The following is a 13,868-nucleotide window of genomic DNA, read 5'->3' as shown; positions in this document are numbered from 1 at the left end:
AAAAAAAACCTATAAACTATATTTTCAGTGAACCTAGGAGACAGAAGAAACCTGCAAAGTCCAAAGAATATTTCAATTCTGAAAAAAGCAGCTGAAACCAGCAGAGCCATATAAGAAGCCCCCTAAGAAGCCAAAACAGGAGTTGCAAGGAAAAATGGGATTTAAGGCATCCTTGAGATGGCAGATCTCAAAAATCATCAGTAGATATACATTTTAAAAGAAAGAGGAGATTACAAATATAACAGAAATACTCTAATATTAGAAGACTTTTAATTCATCAGATTAAGTCCAAGACAGAACAAGTAGACACAAAATAAGTAAATATCTGGCACCCCAACAACACAATTAATGAGGTAAATTTGATGGCTACATACTGAACTCAGTAGTTCAATAATATAGAGTGTATGTTCTTTTCAATTGCCCACAGATGATCCAGGAATATTGACTCTCTGTTTTTTCACAAAGACAACATGAATAAATTCTTAAAGGATACAAATGATATAGATATTCTACTAAGATACCATAAAATTAGAAATTAAAATCAAGGTCAGAAAACAAAAGTCTCCTCTTTCACCTATAAATTGATAGACACACCTCTCTCATACAATTCTTAAGTCAGAGAAGGTGTAGAATTTGGAGAAAATAGTGAAAACAACAACACTATATTTAAGAATCTATGCAATACAGCTAAAATAGAGATTGGAGAAAATTCAGAGCTTTAAATACTATATAACAATAAAGAACAAAGAATGAAAAGATAGTTCCAGAAGTTAAAAATAAAAATAACAAAAGAAATGAGGAAAATCTCTTAATGTAATTCATCATAACAATACTTTTAAAGAAAGAAAAGAATATATGGTCATTTCCATAGAATGTGGAAAGGCACTTGATAAAATTCAATACCATTTCTGAATAAAATTTTAAAAACACTCAATAAAATAGGAATTGATGATTTCTTATTTACTGTAATTTTATATGGCCACAGTTGAAAAGGCAAGCTTCATCCTTAATGAGGAGATACTGAAGGCACTCCCACTGAAGACTAGGGCCAGGATGTCCACTATCACCATCTCTACTGAACACTGTACTAAAGTCATTACCCAACACAAATAAATCCAACTAGTAAAGAAAAACAGAGATGTTAAATTCAGAAACAAAACAGTGAAATTATCACCATTATTAATGCTTTTGTTTCTATCCCTGGAAAAACCAAAGATAATGTATTAGATAACTACCATAAACAATAATAGAAATAAAGTAAATAAATAAAAAACCTTCATATATACAAATAAAAACTAGTTAGAATGTATAGAATGGAAGAGTAGGCTAACTTACAACTACAAAAAAGATAAATTACCTAAGAAAATGAGGTAGACTAAAAGTTTTTGAAGAACATTCAATTTAAAATACTTCTAAAGGATACAAAACTAAACATGAACAAAATTGAAAGACATGCTATAGAAATAGTGATTCAACATCATAATTTTTGCTAAGCCAATTTATAAATACATTACAATTCCAATAAAAACATCAACAGTTATTTTTTTCTACCTTGGTACTAAAGAGTTGATTCTAAGAGTCATATGAAAAACTTAAAAATAGCTGGACCATGGTGGATGTGTTAAGGGAGCGAACGGCGCGGCTGCTGATAACCTACCTGTAATAATGCTCTCCGCACGGGCGCTATCCACGCAAGGTCTCTGCGCTGCACTCCGTGGCCGCCCACGTACAGTGGCTCAACCAGCCCTTTTTGTCCTGCGACAGTAGCTACTCTGGGAACCACATCGAGGTGGTGGCGCGAATGGAGCAGAAGATACTCGCCAATCACCCGCGGCCTCAGCTGGGGCCGCGTGGTGGCGCTCATGACTTTTGCAGGAGCCCTGCTGGAGAGACCGCTGCCAGGGAACAACGTACACCTTGAAGCCGGTTATAGGCTGCAGCTGAAGGAATGGAAGGCCAATGTTGGCCAGGACTGTCTGCATCTCGTGGCCTTGCTGTGTGCTGGGCTCACAGGGAGCACTGGGCCTGGCTGGAAGTGCATGGCGGCTGGGATGGCTTTTGTCTGTTCTTCACACCTCACTGCCATCTTTTTGAAAAAGACTGCTAGATGCTTTACAGGAACAATCTTAATCTATTTCTGGAAAAAATTATCATGAGTTCTAAGATTTTTAACCAATTTCTACCTGCCTAACTGTGACAAACCAAGTGAAGATTTGAGACGTTGAAAGAACAGAATAGTATAAGGCCCCTTCTGAGACATTTTAACCTGCATTCATACAAGGAGTCCTGCAGGGATTATTTGAGAAGTACTCACTCAGAGGCGTTAGGACAAAGGCACGAATGACTCTCCTTTGAGGGGGAGAAATGGGGAGTCCAAAGGCTTATTTCTTATAAAAATTGCGGAAGAAACTGCATTCTATTAAATAGGAAATATGGTGCTATTTGCTACATTAGGATAAGAGTGAATACCAGTCTCCCATCTATCCATGATTTCATGTGCTACTGTGAATTTATCAAGGCAATGAGTCCGAGTGAAATGATACCAAAAGTGCTCCAAGTCTCAGTTTAGCAAAGAACGTAGCATTAAAACCTTTTATAAGATTATTTCTAAATCTTTTGAAATCTAATTCCTAGGACTTCTAGGTTTCTAGAGTTAATATATTAAGTATTTATTTCTCTGACTTCAGTAAGTTGTTAAATATCTTCAAAGTTTAGATAAATTTATGCATTAAAAAAGGAGAGGTGATTCAAGATGGCAGTGTAGGAGGAATTTGAACTAACCTTCTCCTATGGACACACTGAATCTACAAGCTGAGAAACTCCTACATGTCAGGCGGAATAAGAAAAAACCCATACCGAAGTGGGTAAGAGAGGCTGAGACAATGTTGCCATAAACTGCACCCCCAGCTTGACTCACAATTGGGAGGGAACTCAAAACCCGAAGCTTCTCCTGAGGAGTGAAGGGTTTGTACTTCACATAGGGCACCCCAACATTTAAGATCAGCACCTGAGAAATGAGCCCTCAAAACATTTGGCTGTGAAGACTAACAGGGCTCACACCCATGAGACCTACAGGGCTGTGGGGAGCTGAAGACTGACTCTCAAGGGGCCTGCGGGCATACTAACTCACCCCAGGGCCAAGCAAGATGCAGCCCTTTGAAAAGCACCTAGACTTTATGTGAAATAGACTCATTTGCTAATTTTAAAGTGTTTGTCTGAGGGGCAGAGGCTTGTTAAGATACTTTCTGGGAACAAAGGCTGGTGGGCACCATCTTCCTGTTCTTTCTCTTTCTTCCTAAAGCCAGCAGGCACCATTTTTTTCCTTTTTCTTCTCTTGTGTTTTTCTTATTTTCTTCTTTTTTATGGAGGTGCCATCTTTGCACTCCCCCTCCATCTTGCTTCAGCCAGTGAGTGTCATCTTTGTGCTCTCCCTCTGCTGTGCTACAGAGTACCAGTATCTCCCAAAGGGGAGCTTCTACACATGTCTGGTGCCCCCGTTTTTACATCTGGTGACCTGGTTTTTGCAGCTGCCACCTAGGGGATGCCCCTTGATAGCCCAGCTTTGGAGGTGGTGGGGGTTGTGTTCAGGGGTCCCATGGGACTATAAAAATGAGAGAGAGAGTTTCTGGCAGACTACCATTCCCAGGGCACTGCACAGATGACACACTAAAACACACCCATTTTTCTGAGAAAGAGGCCTATTTACTTGTCCAGGAGATTCGGCCTGAGGGGCAGGCTTCTTGTTTGGCACACTTATAGGAGCCTATGGAGGTGCTCTCAGGGATTGGAAGCCAGTGGATGCAATCTTTGTGTTCTTCCTCTGCCTCACTCCAGCTCACTGGTATCTTCCAGAATAGAGCTTACACCCTTGTCTGGTGCCCTGATTTTTGCGGCTCCTGCCAAGGGACACCTCTACATCACCTGGATCTGGTGACCAGCGGGGCTTATACTCTCAGATCCCACAAGACTGTAACCAAAAGAAAAAGAGTTCTTAAATGACTATCACATCCAGGGCACAGGAAGAGGCAACAGATCCAGGAGCTCAGTCTTTCTGTGAAAGGAGCCTATTAGCTTATCATCATAGCCTGAGGGGCAGTCTTCTAATTAAGCACATATCTAAGGGATGTATCTAAGGAATGTAAAACTTTCCTGAGACCTCGGAGGGTGGGCATTATCTTCACTTTCTCCCTCTGCTGTACTCTAGGGTACCAGTATCTCTTGGAGGGGAGCACTTATATATGTCTGGTGCCCTGCTTTTTACAGCTGCTGCCCAGGGGGATACCCCTTGATATTCTGGCTTTGGTGGCCAGGAGGGCTTTTGTTCATGGGTCATATTGGGCTATAACAATCAGAGAGACAGTTCTTGGCAGGCTACCACCCCAGGGCACTGCACAGACAGCAGACTAAAACACACATCCAGCTTCTCTGTGAAGGAGGCCCACTTACTTATCCTGGAGCTTCCGCCTTAGGGGCAGGTTTCAGGTTTGGCACACATCTAGAGATTACGGAAGTGCTCTAAGGGAATGTAGGCTGGGAGAACACTATCTTTAAGCTCTCCCTCTGCCTCACTATAGCTTACCAGTAGCTCCCAGAAAGGAATTTGTACACTCATCTGGAGCCTCAAATTTTGCAAATGCTACCCAAGGGACAACTCCAGATTGCCTGGCTCTGGGACCCAGCAGGGCTTATGATTGCAGTCCAAGAGGACTGTATATATTCACAGTCTTTAGAAACTGTTGCCTGAGGGTCTGGCTTCCAATCAGCCTGAATCTAGGTGCTGACTGATATTCTCACTAACTGGTCTTGGCACACCCTCAACTACTGGGAGCCATTAAAAATAAAATAGGCTGCTTGGACAATCACAAAGATTTGAGAGACAACCAAAAGCTAGGGCAAGGTTGAATGATAAGTTTCATTTCCTACACACAGCCAACCCTTCAAGACTGGGGGAGGTGGCTATTTCATCTAATGCATAGAAACCAACACAGAGAGTCAAACAAAAAGAAGAAATAGATGAATATGTTCCAAATGAAAAAAAAAAAAAAACCTCAGAAAAAAACTTAATGAAATGGAGATAAGTAATTTAACTGTTACAGAATTCAAAGTAATAGTCATAAAGATGCTCACCTAACTTGGAATAAGGATGGATGAACACAGTAAGAACTTCTACAAAGAGCTTGAAAATATAAGAAAGTTCCAAACATAAGTCATAGAGCTGAAGAATACAATAATTGAAATGAAAAACACACTAAAGCGGTTCAACAGCAGACTGGAGAAAGCAGAAGAAAGGATAAGTCAACTCAAAGACAGGGGCAGAGGAACTCACCCAATCAGAGTAGCAAAAAGAAAAATGAATGAAAAGAAGTGAAGATAGCTTAAGAGACTTTGGGACAACATCAAGCAGACTAACATTCACAATATAGGAGTCCCAGAAGGAGAAGAGAGAGAAAGGAGCAGAAAACTAATTTGAAGAAATAATGGCAGAAAATTTCCCTAACCTGGGGAAATAAACAGACATCCAGGAAGCCCAGAGATATCCAAATAAGATGAACCCAAAGTCATCCACACTAAGACACATTATAATTAAAATGTCAAAAGTTAAAGTAAAGGAAAGAATCTTAAAGGTAGCAAGAGAAAAACAACTAGTTACATACAAGGGAAACCTTGTAAGGCTATAAGCAGATTTTCAGCAAAAATTTTGCAGGCCAGAAGGGAGTGGCACAATATATGCAAAGTTCTGAAAGAAAAAAAAAATTTCCAACCAATAATACTCTACCCAGCAAAGATATCATTAAGAATTGAAGGAGAGATAGAGTTCTCCAGACACGCAAAAGCTAACGGAATTCATCACCACTAACCCAGCCTTACAAGAAACATTAAAGGGACTTCTTTAAGTTGAAAAGAAAGGGTGCTAATTAGTAACAAGAAAATATAAAATTATAAATCTCACTGGTAAAGATAAATATATAGTAAAGGTAGTGGGTTAATCACTTATAAAGCCAATATGAAGGTTAAACATCAAAAGTAGTAAAAATAACTGTACCTACAATAATTACTTAAGGGATACACAGGATAAAAAGATGTAAAATATGATATCAAAAACATGAAATGTGGCAGGGGAGAGTAAAAATGTAGGGTTTTAGAATGCATTCAAACTTAAATTGTTATCAACTTAAAACAGACTGTTATAACTGTAAGTTGCTACATGTAAGCCTCATGGTAACCACCAAGCAAAAACCTATAGCAGACACACAAAAGATAATGAGAAAGGAATCAAGCAATCCACTAAAGAAATTCATCAAACTGCAAAGGAAGAGAGCAAGAGAAGAAGAAAAGAACAGAGGGACTACAAAACACTCAGCAAACAATTAACAAAATGCCAATAAATATATACCTATCAATAATTCATTTAAATGTAAATGGACTAAATTCTCCAATCAAAAGATTTAGAGTGGCTGAATGGATACAAAAATAAGATCTATCTATATGCTGTCTACAAGAGACTCACTTCAGATGTTAGGACATACACAGAATGAAAGTGAAAGGATAGAAAAATATATTCCATGCAAATGGAAATCAAAAGAAAGTTGGGGTAGCTATACTTCTATCAGACAAAACAGACTTTAAAACAAAGACTGTCATAAGAGACAAAGAAGGGCATTACATAATAATAAAGGAGTCAATCCAATAAGAGGATATAATATTTGTAAATATTTATGCACCCACTATAGGAGCACCTAAATACACAAAGCAAATATTAAAATACCTAAAGGGAGAAATAGACAGAAATAGAATAATCGTAGGGGACTTTAATACCCCACTTACATCAATGAATAGATTATCCAGACAGAAAATCAGTAAGGAAACATCAGCTTTAAACGACGTGTTAGACCAGATGGACTTAACATATATATACAGAACATTCCATCCAAAAGAAACAGAATACACATTCTTCTCAAGTACACATGGAACATTCTCCTAGATAGATCATGCTAGGCCGCAAAACAAGTCTTAACAAATTTAAGAAGATTGAAATCATATCAAGCATCTTTTTCAACCACAATGGTATGAAAGTAGAAATCAATTAGAAGAAGAAAACTAGAAAATTCACAGATATGTGGAGACTAAACAACATGTTACTGAACAACAAATGGATCAACAAAGAAATTTTAAAAAATTCCTTGAGACAAATGAAAATGGAAATACAACATATGAAAACTTGTGGGATGCAGCATAGGCAGTTCTAAGAGGGATGTCCATGGTGATAAATGCCTACCTCTGGAAACAAGAAAAATCCCAAATAAACAACCTAACTTTACACTTCAAGGAACTAGAAAAAGAAGAACAAACAAAGTTCAAAGTTAGTAGAAGGAAGGAAACAACAAAGACAGGAACAGAAATAAATGAAATAGATACTAAGAAGACAATAGAAAAGATCAATGAAACCAAGAGCTGGTTCTTTGAAAAGATAAACCAAGTTGACAAACCTTTAGCTACACTCACCAAGGAAAAAAAAAGAGAAGGCTGAAATAAATAAAGTCAGAAATGAAAGAGAAGATGTTACAACTGATACCTCAGTAATACAAAGGATCATAAAAAACTAGTACAAACAATTATACACCAAAAATTTGGACAACCTAAAAGAAATGGATAAATTTCTAGAAACACACAACTTTCCAAGACCAAATCATAAATAAGTAGAAAATCTGAATAGACAAATTACTAGTAAGGAGATTGAATCAGTAATTTAAAATCTCCCTACAAACAAAAGTCTAAGACCAGATGGCTTCACTGGTGAATTCTACCAAACATTCAAAGAATTAATTGAACTCTTCCAAAAAACAGAAGAGGAGGGAACACTTCCAATCTCATTTTATGACGCCAGCATTACTCTTATACCAAAAGAAGATGAAGACACTATAAGAAAGAAAAATTACCAGCCAATATTCCTGATGAACATAGATGTAAAAATCCTCAATAAAATATTAGCAAGTTTAATTCAAAAATACACTAAAAGGATCATACACCAAGATCAAGTGGTATTCATGCCAGGGATACAAGGATGGTTCAACATCCACAAAGCAATCAACATGATACACCATATTAACAAAATTAAAGATAAAAATTATATACTAATCTCAATAGATGCAAAAAAGTATTTGATTAAATTCAACATCAATTTATGATAAAAATTGTCAACAAAGTGGGTATAGAGGGAATGTACCTCAACATAATATGGTGCTATTTCTCCCATAGCCAGGATTTACAGTTCCAAGAATCAAGTGGTGGAAATGGAATTGCACCATACACTATTACTCCTAGTGCCCCACTAACAATATTTTTACTTCCTGTTCTCATGACCTTATGTTCTGCTAGCCTAGAGGTCTTAATTCCAAAGGGAGGAATACTTTCCTCCAGGGGACACAATGATTCCATTGAACTGAAAGTTAAGGCTGCTGCCTGGGCACTTTGGCCTCCTTGTGCCTCTGAATCAACAGGCAAAGAAAGGAGTTATGGTGTTGGTTGGGGAGATTGGGGAAATCACAAGGGGAAATTGGACAACTATTCCACAATGGAGGAAAAGAAGAATATGTCTGGAATAGAGAAGATCACTTAGGGCATCTCATAGTACAGTCATGTGCCGCATCATGATGTTTTGGTAAATAATGGATCGCATATGTGACAGTGGTCCCATAAGATTAGTACCATTTGGCCTGGGTGTGTAGTAGGCTATACTATCTAGGTATTTCTACCTAGCAGCACTGTAACTGAGTCTCAAAAGGCCATTCTATCTTTATATCAATCCAGCTGCTTCAGTATGGTGGGGAACATGGTAAGACCAGTGAATTCCATGATCATGGAACCATAGCTGCACTTCTTTTGCTGTCAAGTTAGTTCCTAGATGAGAAACAATGCTGTGTGGAATACCACAATGGTGGATAAGGCATTCTGTAAGTCCATGGGTGGTAGTTTTGGCAGAAGCAATGGATGCAGGGAAGGCAAATCTATATCCATTGTGTCAAGCAGGAAGATCCAAATACCAGTCCGAAGTGAGGATTCCCATTGTGTGGAGGACGGCAGAGATCATAACAATGCCAACCAATGGAAGTAGAAGCCCACAGACCTTAGCCCACTGAATCTTCTACAGGTTCAGATTTGCCAAGGAGGACTCAACACACAACGCACCAGTTGGAATAATGCTTTACTCACAGAAAGGAGAAGAGATGCAGCAAGATCAGCATCTGTAGTATGCATTGGTATCCCATAGCCAGTGATTCCTCCCAATAGCTGATGCAGGGCAATGGACTGCATGCACCCCCCCTCATACTGCAGGCAAAGACCTTGTCCCATTCCCACAAGGGGTAGGTACACTGGTGGGGCTGTCCAGGTGCTATATGACAAATATGCTTAAGCAACACATGGAAGTTCACTGTGTACCCAGAACAGGGGAAAAATTTCTCCTAATAAGGAAGAAGAATTTGGAGCCATGCAACAGCTCAGCACCCGGCTTCCTTATAGGGGAAAGTTCCAGGCTCAGAGCACTGATTGGGCAATCCCAGAGAGGAGCATCTGGTTGCACAATGGCTGCTTTACTAACACACAGTTTATTTCGGTAAGAACAAAAAGCTGCTCCTTCCATGATGGAAGCGGTCCACTATAATTAATCTGCCACTGAGTAGCTGGCTGATCACCCTGGGGAATGGTGCCATATCAGGGACTCAGTGCTGTTCTCTGCTGCCTGCAGAATGGGTACTCTGTGGTGGCTGTAGCCCAGTCAGCTTGATGAGTGGAAGTCCATGTTGATGAATCCAGGCATAATCTCCATTCCTGCCACCATGGCCACTTTGTCTATGAGCCCATTTGGGCAGTGACAGTGGTGGCTGGGAAAAGAGGCTGACTGAGATCGACAGAAAGGGTTAACCTATCTACTTGATTATTAAAATCCTCCTCTGCTGAGGTCACATTTGGGTGAGCATTTACATGAGACACAAATATCTTCATGTTTTTTGCCCATTCAGAGAAGTCTATCTACATACCTCTTCCCCAAATTTCCTTGTCACCAATTTTCCAATCATATTCTAATTCCCTAACCATCCAGCCAAACCATTGGCTATGGCCCATTAAGTGGTATGTAATCACATATCTTCCCATTTCTCCAAAGTGAACAACCAGGTGTACTGCTCAAAGTTTTGCCCACAGGGAGGATTTCCCTTCACTATTATCCTTCATGGATGTCTCAGACAGGGGCTGGAGTGCTGCAACCGTCCGCTTTCAGGTGGTGCCTTCATATCATGCAGAAAGATCTGTAAACCAGGCCTGAGCCTTCTCTTCCTCTGTCAACTCTTCATAGGGAACTTTCTATGAGGCCATAGGTACAGGCCGGGAGAGAGAAGGCAATGTAGCACGAGTGGAGACCACAAGCATTTGGGTCACTTTGTCATGTAATGTATTTGTGCTTTCAGGGCCCTCTCAGGCCTGATCATGTATATGTCACTTCCATTTGATGATGAAGTACTGCTGTGCATGCTCAATTTTATGGCTTGGTGGGTCAGATAACACTCAGTTCATGATAGGCAGCTCACATCACATGGTTAGGCCCAGTCTCTACTAGGATACTAGGGCTTTGCTCCAAAATTCTAAGGGCCCTGCACTGTGATTCTCCTATGGGGGCCTGCCAAAGGCTCTAAACACCATTCTATCACTGACACTTCAAGCACTATTGGATCTGCTGGATCATATGGCCCAACTGGCAGAGCAGTTTGCACTGCAGAGTGGATTTGTTGCAGAGTCTTTTTTGTTCTGAGTCCCACTCAAAACCAGCAGCTTTTTGGGTCACTCGCTAAATGGGCTAGAGTAACATACCCAAATGAGGAATCTAGTAGCTCCCCCACCATCCGTGGTTTCACCTTCCACCATTTCAGTTGCCTGTGGTCAACCATGGTCCAAAAATATTAAATGGAAAATTCCAGAAATAAACAATTCATAAGTTTTAAATTGCACACCATTCTGAGTAGCGTAATGCAGTCTCAAACCATCCCACTCCATCCCGCCCGGGACGTGATTCATTCCTTTGTCCAGTGTACCCACACTGTATCTGCTACCTGCCTGTTAGTCACTTAGTAGTTGTCTTGGTTACCAGATTGACTGTCACAGTATCACAGTGCTTGTGTTCAAGTAAGCCTCATTTTACCTAATAACGGCCCCAAAGCATAAGAGTAAGGATGCTAGCAATTTGGATATGCCAAAGAGAAACTGTAAAGTGCTTCCTTTAAGTGAAAAAGTGAAAGTTCTTGACTTAATGAATAAAGAAAAAATCATGCTAAGGTTGCTAATATCTACAGTAAAAATGAATCTTCTATCTGTAAAGTTGTGAGAAAGGAAAAATAAATTAATGCTAGTTTTGCTGTCGCACCTCAAATATGTATGTAGAAGAAAAAACATAGATATAGATTTTGGTATTCTCTGTGGTTTCAGACATTCACTGGGGTCTTGGAATATATCCTCCATGGGTAAGGGGGGATTATTTTATATTGCCTCCAAAATCCAAAAAGACTCAGTAGGCACTGTGCCTCTTTCTTGGTTGTAGGAGGGGCCAGATGCAACAACTTATCTTTCATCTTAGAAGAAATATCACAGCATGCCCTATACCACTGGATCCCTAGAAATTCTACTGAGGTAGAAGACTTCTAAATTTTTGCTGAATTTATTTCCCACCCTCTGACACACAAACATCTTGCTGATAAGTCTGGAGTAGTTGCTACTTCTTTCTCAGTAGGTCCAATCAGCAAAATGTCACTGATATAATGGACCAGTATCTTGTGGAAAGGAAAGGTGATCAAAATCCTTGCAAACTAAAATACAACACAGGGCTGGAAAGTTGATATATCCCTGAAGTAAGACAGTGAAGGTGTATTGCTGGCCTTACCAGCTGAAAGCAAACTGCTTCTAGCAATTGTTATTGACAAGGGCGGAAAAAAAGCATTTGACAACTCAATAGCTGCATACTAGGTACCAGGAGATACGTTAATTTGCTCAAACAATGCAACCACATCTGGTACAGAGCTACAATTGGAGTCACCATTGGGTTAAGATTTCACTAACTCACTGTCATTCTCCATGGTCCATCTGTCTTTTGCACAGGTCAAATAGGCAATCAAATGGGGATATGGTGGGAATCACCACAACTACATATTTCAAGTCTTTGATGGTGGCACTAATCTGCAATCCCTATAGAAATGCAGCATTTGTTTAGGTTTACTATTTTCCTAGGTAGGGGCAGGTCTAGTGGCTTCCATTTGTTCTTTCTCACCGTAATAGCCCCCACTCCACACGTCAGAGAACCAGTGTGGGAATTCTGCCAGTTGCTGAATATGTCTATTCCAATTATGCATTCCGGAACTGGAGAAATAACCACAAGATAGATTTGGGGAACCACTTGCCCCACTGTGAGACAGACCTGAGCTAAAACTCCATTGATCATCTCACCTCCATAAATCCCTACTCCAACTGGTGGAACCACACTAATGTTTTGGGACTCCTGGAATCTGTCATTTCAAAGCCAGTGTCCAGTAGTCCCTGAAAGGTCTAATTATTTCCTTTTCCCCAATGCACAGTTACCCTGGCAAAAGGTTATAAGTACTTTTGAGGAAGTCTGGGAGAAATATTAACAGTACAAATTTTTGGCAGTATACCAGGGTCCTTCCTCAAGAGGCCTCAGCCTTCTTTCAAGAGGTTCTAGGTCTGTAAACTGACTCAAGTCTGGGAATTGATTGAGGGGTCACAGCTCTTTGTTTTTATGATTCGAGTTACACTTTTTTCACTTAACCTAGAACATTTCTGCTTCTATAGATCAAGTAAGAATTTAGTAGACTTTCTATCTATTTTACCTCTAGGAACACCATGATCAACAAGCCAATGCCATAGGACTGCATGAGTCACACTATTCTGATTGCTGCTTTGACATTACTGTCTATCACAGTAATCATGCCCACCTTGCTTTTGGAAACTGAATGCCACCACTTTGCCCCTGCCACCCTGGGATCCAACTACTCCCATTGCACTTAGTTTTCCTAATTCAGTGACTGCAGTTCTCTCTGAAAAGTTTGCCCTGTAAAGAAGAGTAATCACAGAGCTCTTCGAGGATGCCACGGCTCCCCTCACAAATTTATTTCTCACAGTTGTGAAAGGTTAGTCTTCTGGAATTTTCCAGAGTGGGTGAGTAGGTCTTAAATGACAAATGCACTCTAATGTTCCAATCTCCCTAAGCCTTTGAATCCCTTCCTCTGCATTAAATCAAGGCAAGTCCAGCATTTCTAACTCACTCACTGTGGTGGGCCACCTTTTAACCCATGTTTCAGTCAACCAATCAAACAATTAGAGCTCTTTATAGCTCCCTGAACTGCGACATTAAATGTAGAATCTCTGCTTAGTGAGCTCATGTCAATACATTTGCTGTGATCCAATTTTATGATCCTTCCACTGCTATCCATTCCCACATAGGTTCCCTGTATTTCTGTCTGTATAAATTAGAAAATTCAGGTAGTTCTTTTGAAGTGTAGCATATCTCCTCATGGGTCACACTTTGTACTTCACCTTTAGGGCCCTGCTAGGATTTGAATCTAGTTATAGGCCTAGAAGCAAAGAGGAGTAAGAGTGGGACTTCAGAATAATCAGCATTGTCTTGCTTGGCAATACCTCAGGGGAGGCCATGACAGTTTCTTTAGGCAATGCAGGGTTAATTTTTTTAGATGAGCATGCTAGGGTTGGGAAAGCTGCTTCCGCTAGGGGTATAGAGGCCTCTTCTACTGGGAAATAAGACTCATCAGAATTTAGGGTCTTCCCATAATCCCCATTCCAACTTTCTGGAT

The 13,868-nt window shown here is 40.0% G+C and overlaps 1 long non-coding RNA gene across 1 annotated transcript in view; it reads right to left on the bottom strand.

Annotated features, from left to right (window-relative positions):
* Positions 1–985: 985 nt before the first annotated feature.
* LOC131401342 (uncharacterized) overlaps positions 986–13,868 on the bottom strand; it is a 79,693-nt gene continuing 66,810 nt past the window's right edge. The window contains exon 3 of the long non-coding RNA XR_009217646.1: positions 986–1,119. This is a non-coding gene — a long non-coding RNA (uncharacterized LOC131401342). The remainder of the gene's footprint in view (positions 1,120–13,868) is intronic.

Source organism: Diceros bicornis, chromosome X, assembly GCF_020826845.1.
Source record: "Diceros bicornis minor isolate mBicDic1 chromosome X, mDicBic1.mat.cur, whole genome shotgun sequence".
Lineage (NCBI taxonomy): Eukaryota > Metazoa > Chordata > Mammalia > Perissodactyla > Rhinocerotidae > Diceros > Diceros bicornis.
The sequence above is the reverse complement of the archived record's forward strand: the minus strand, read 5'-3'. Positions and strand labels throughout refer to the sequence as shown.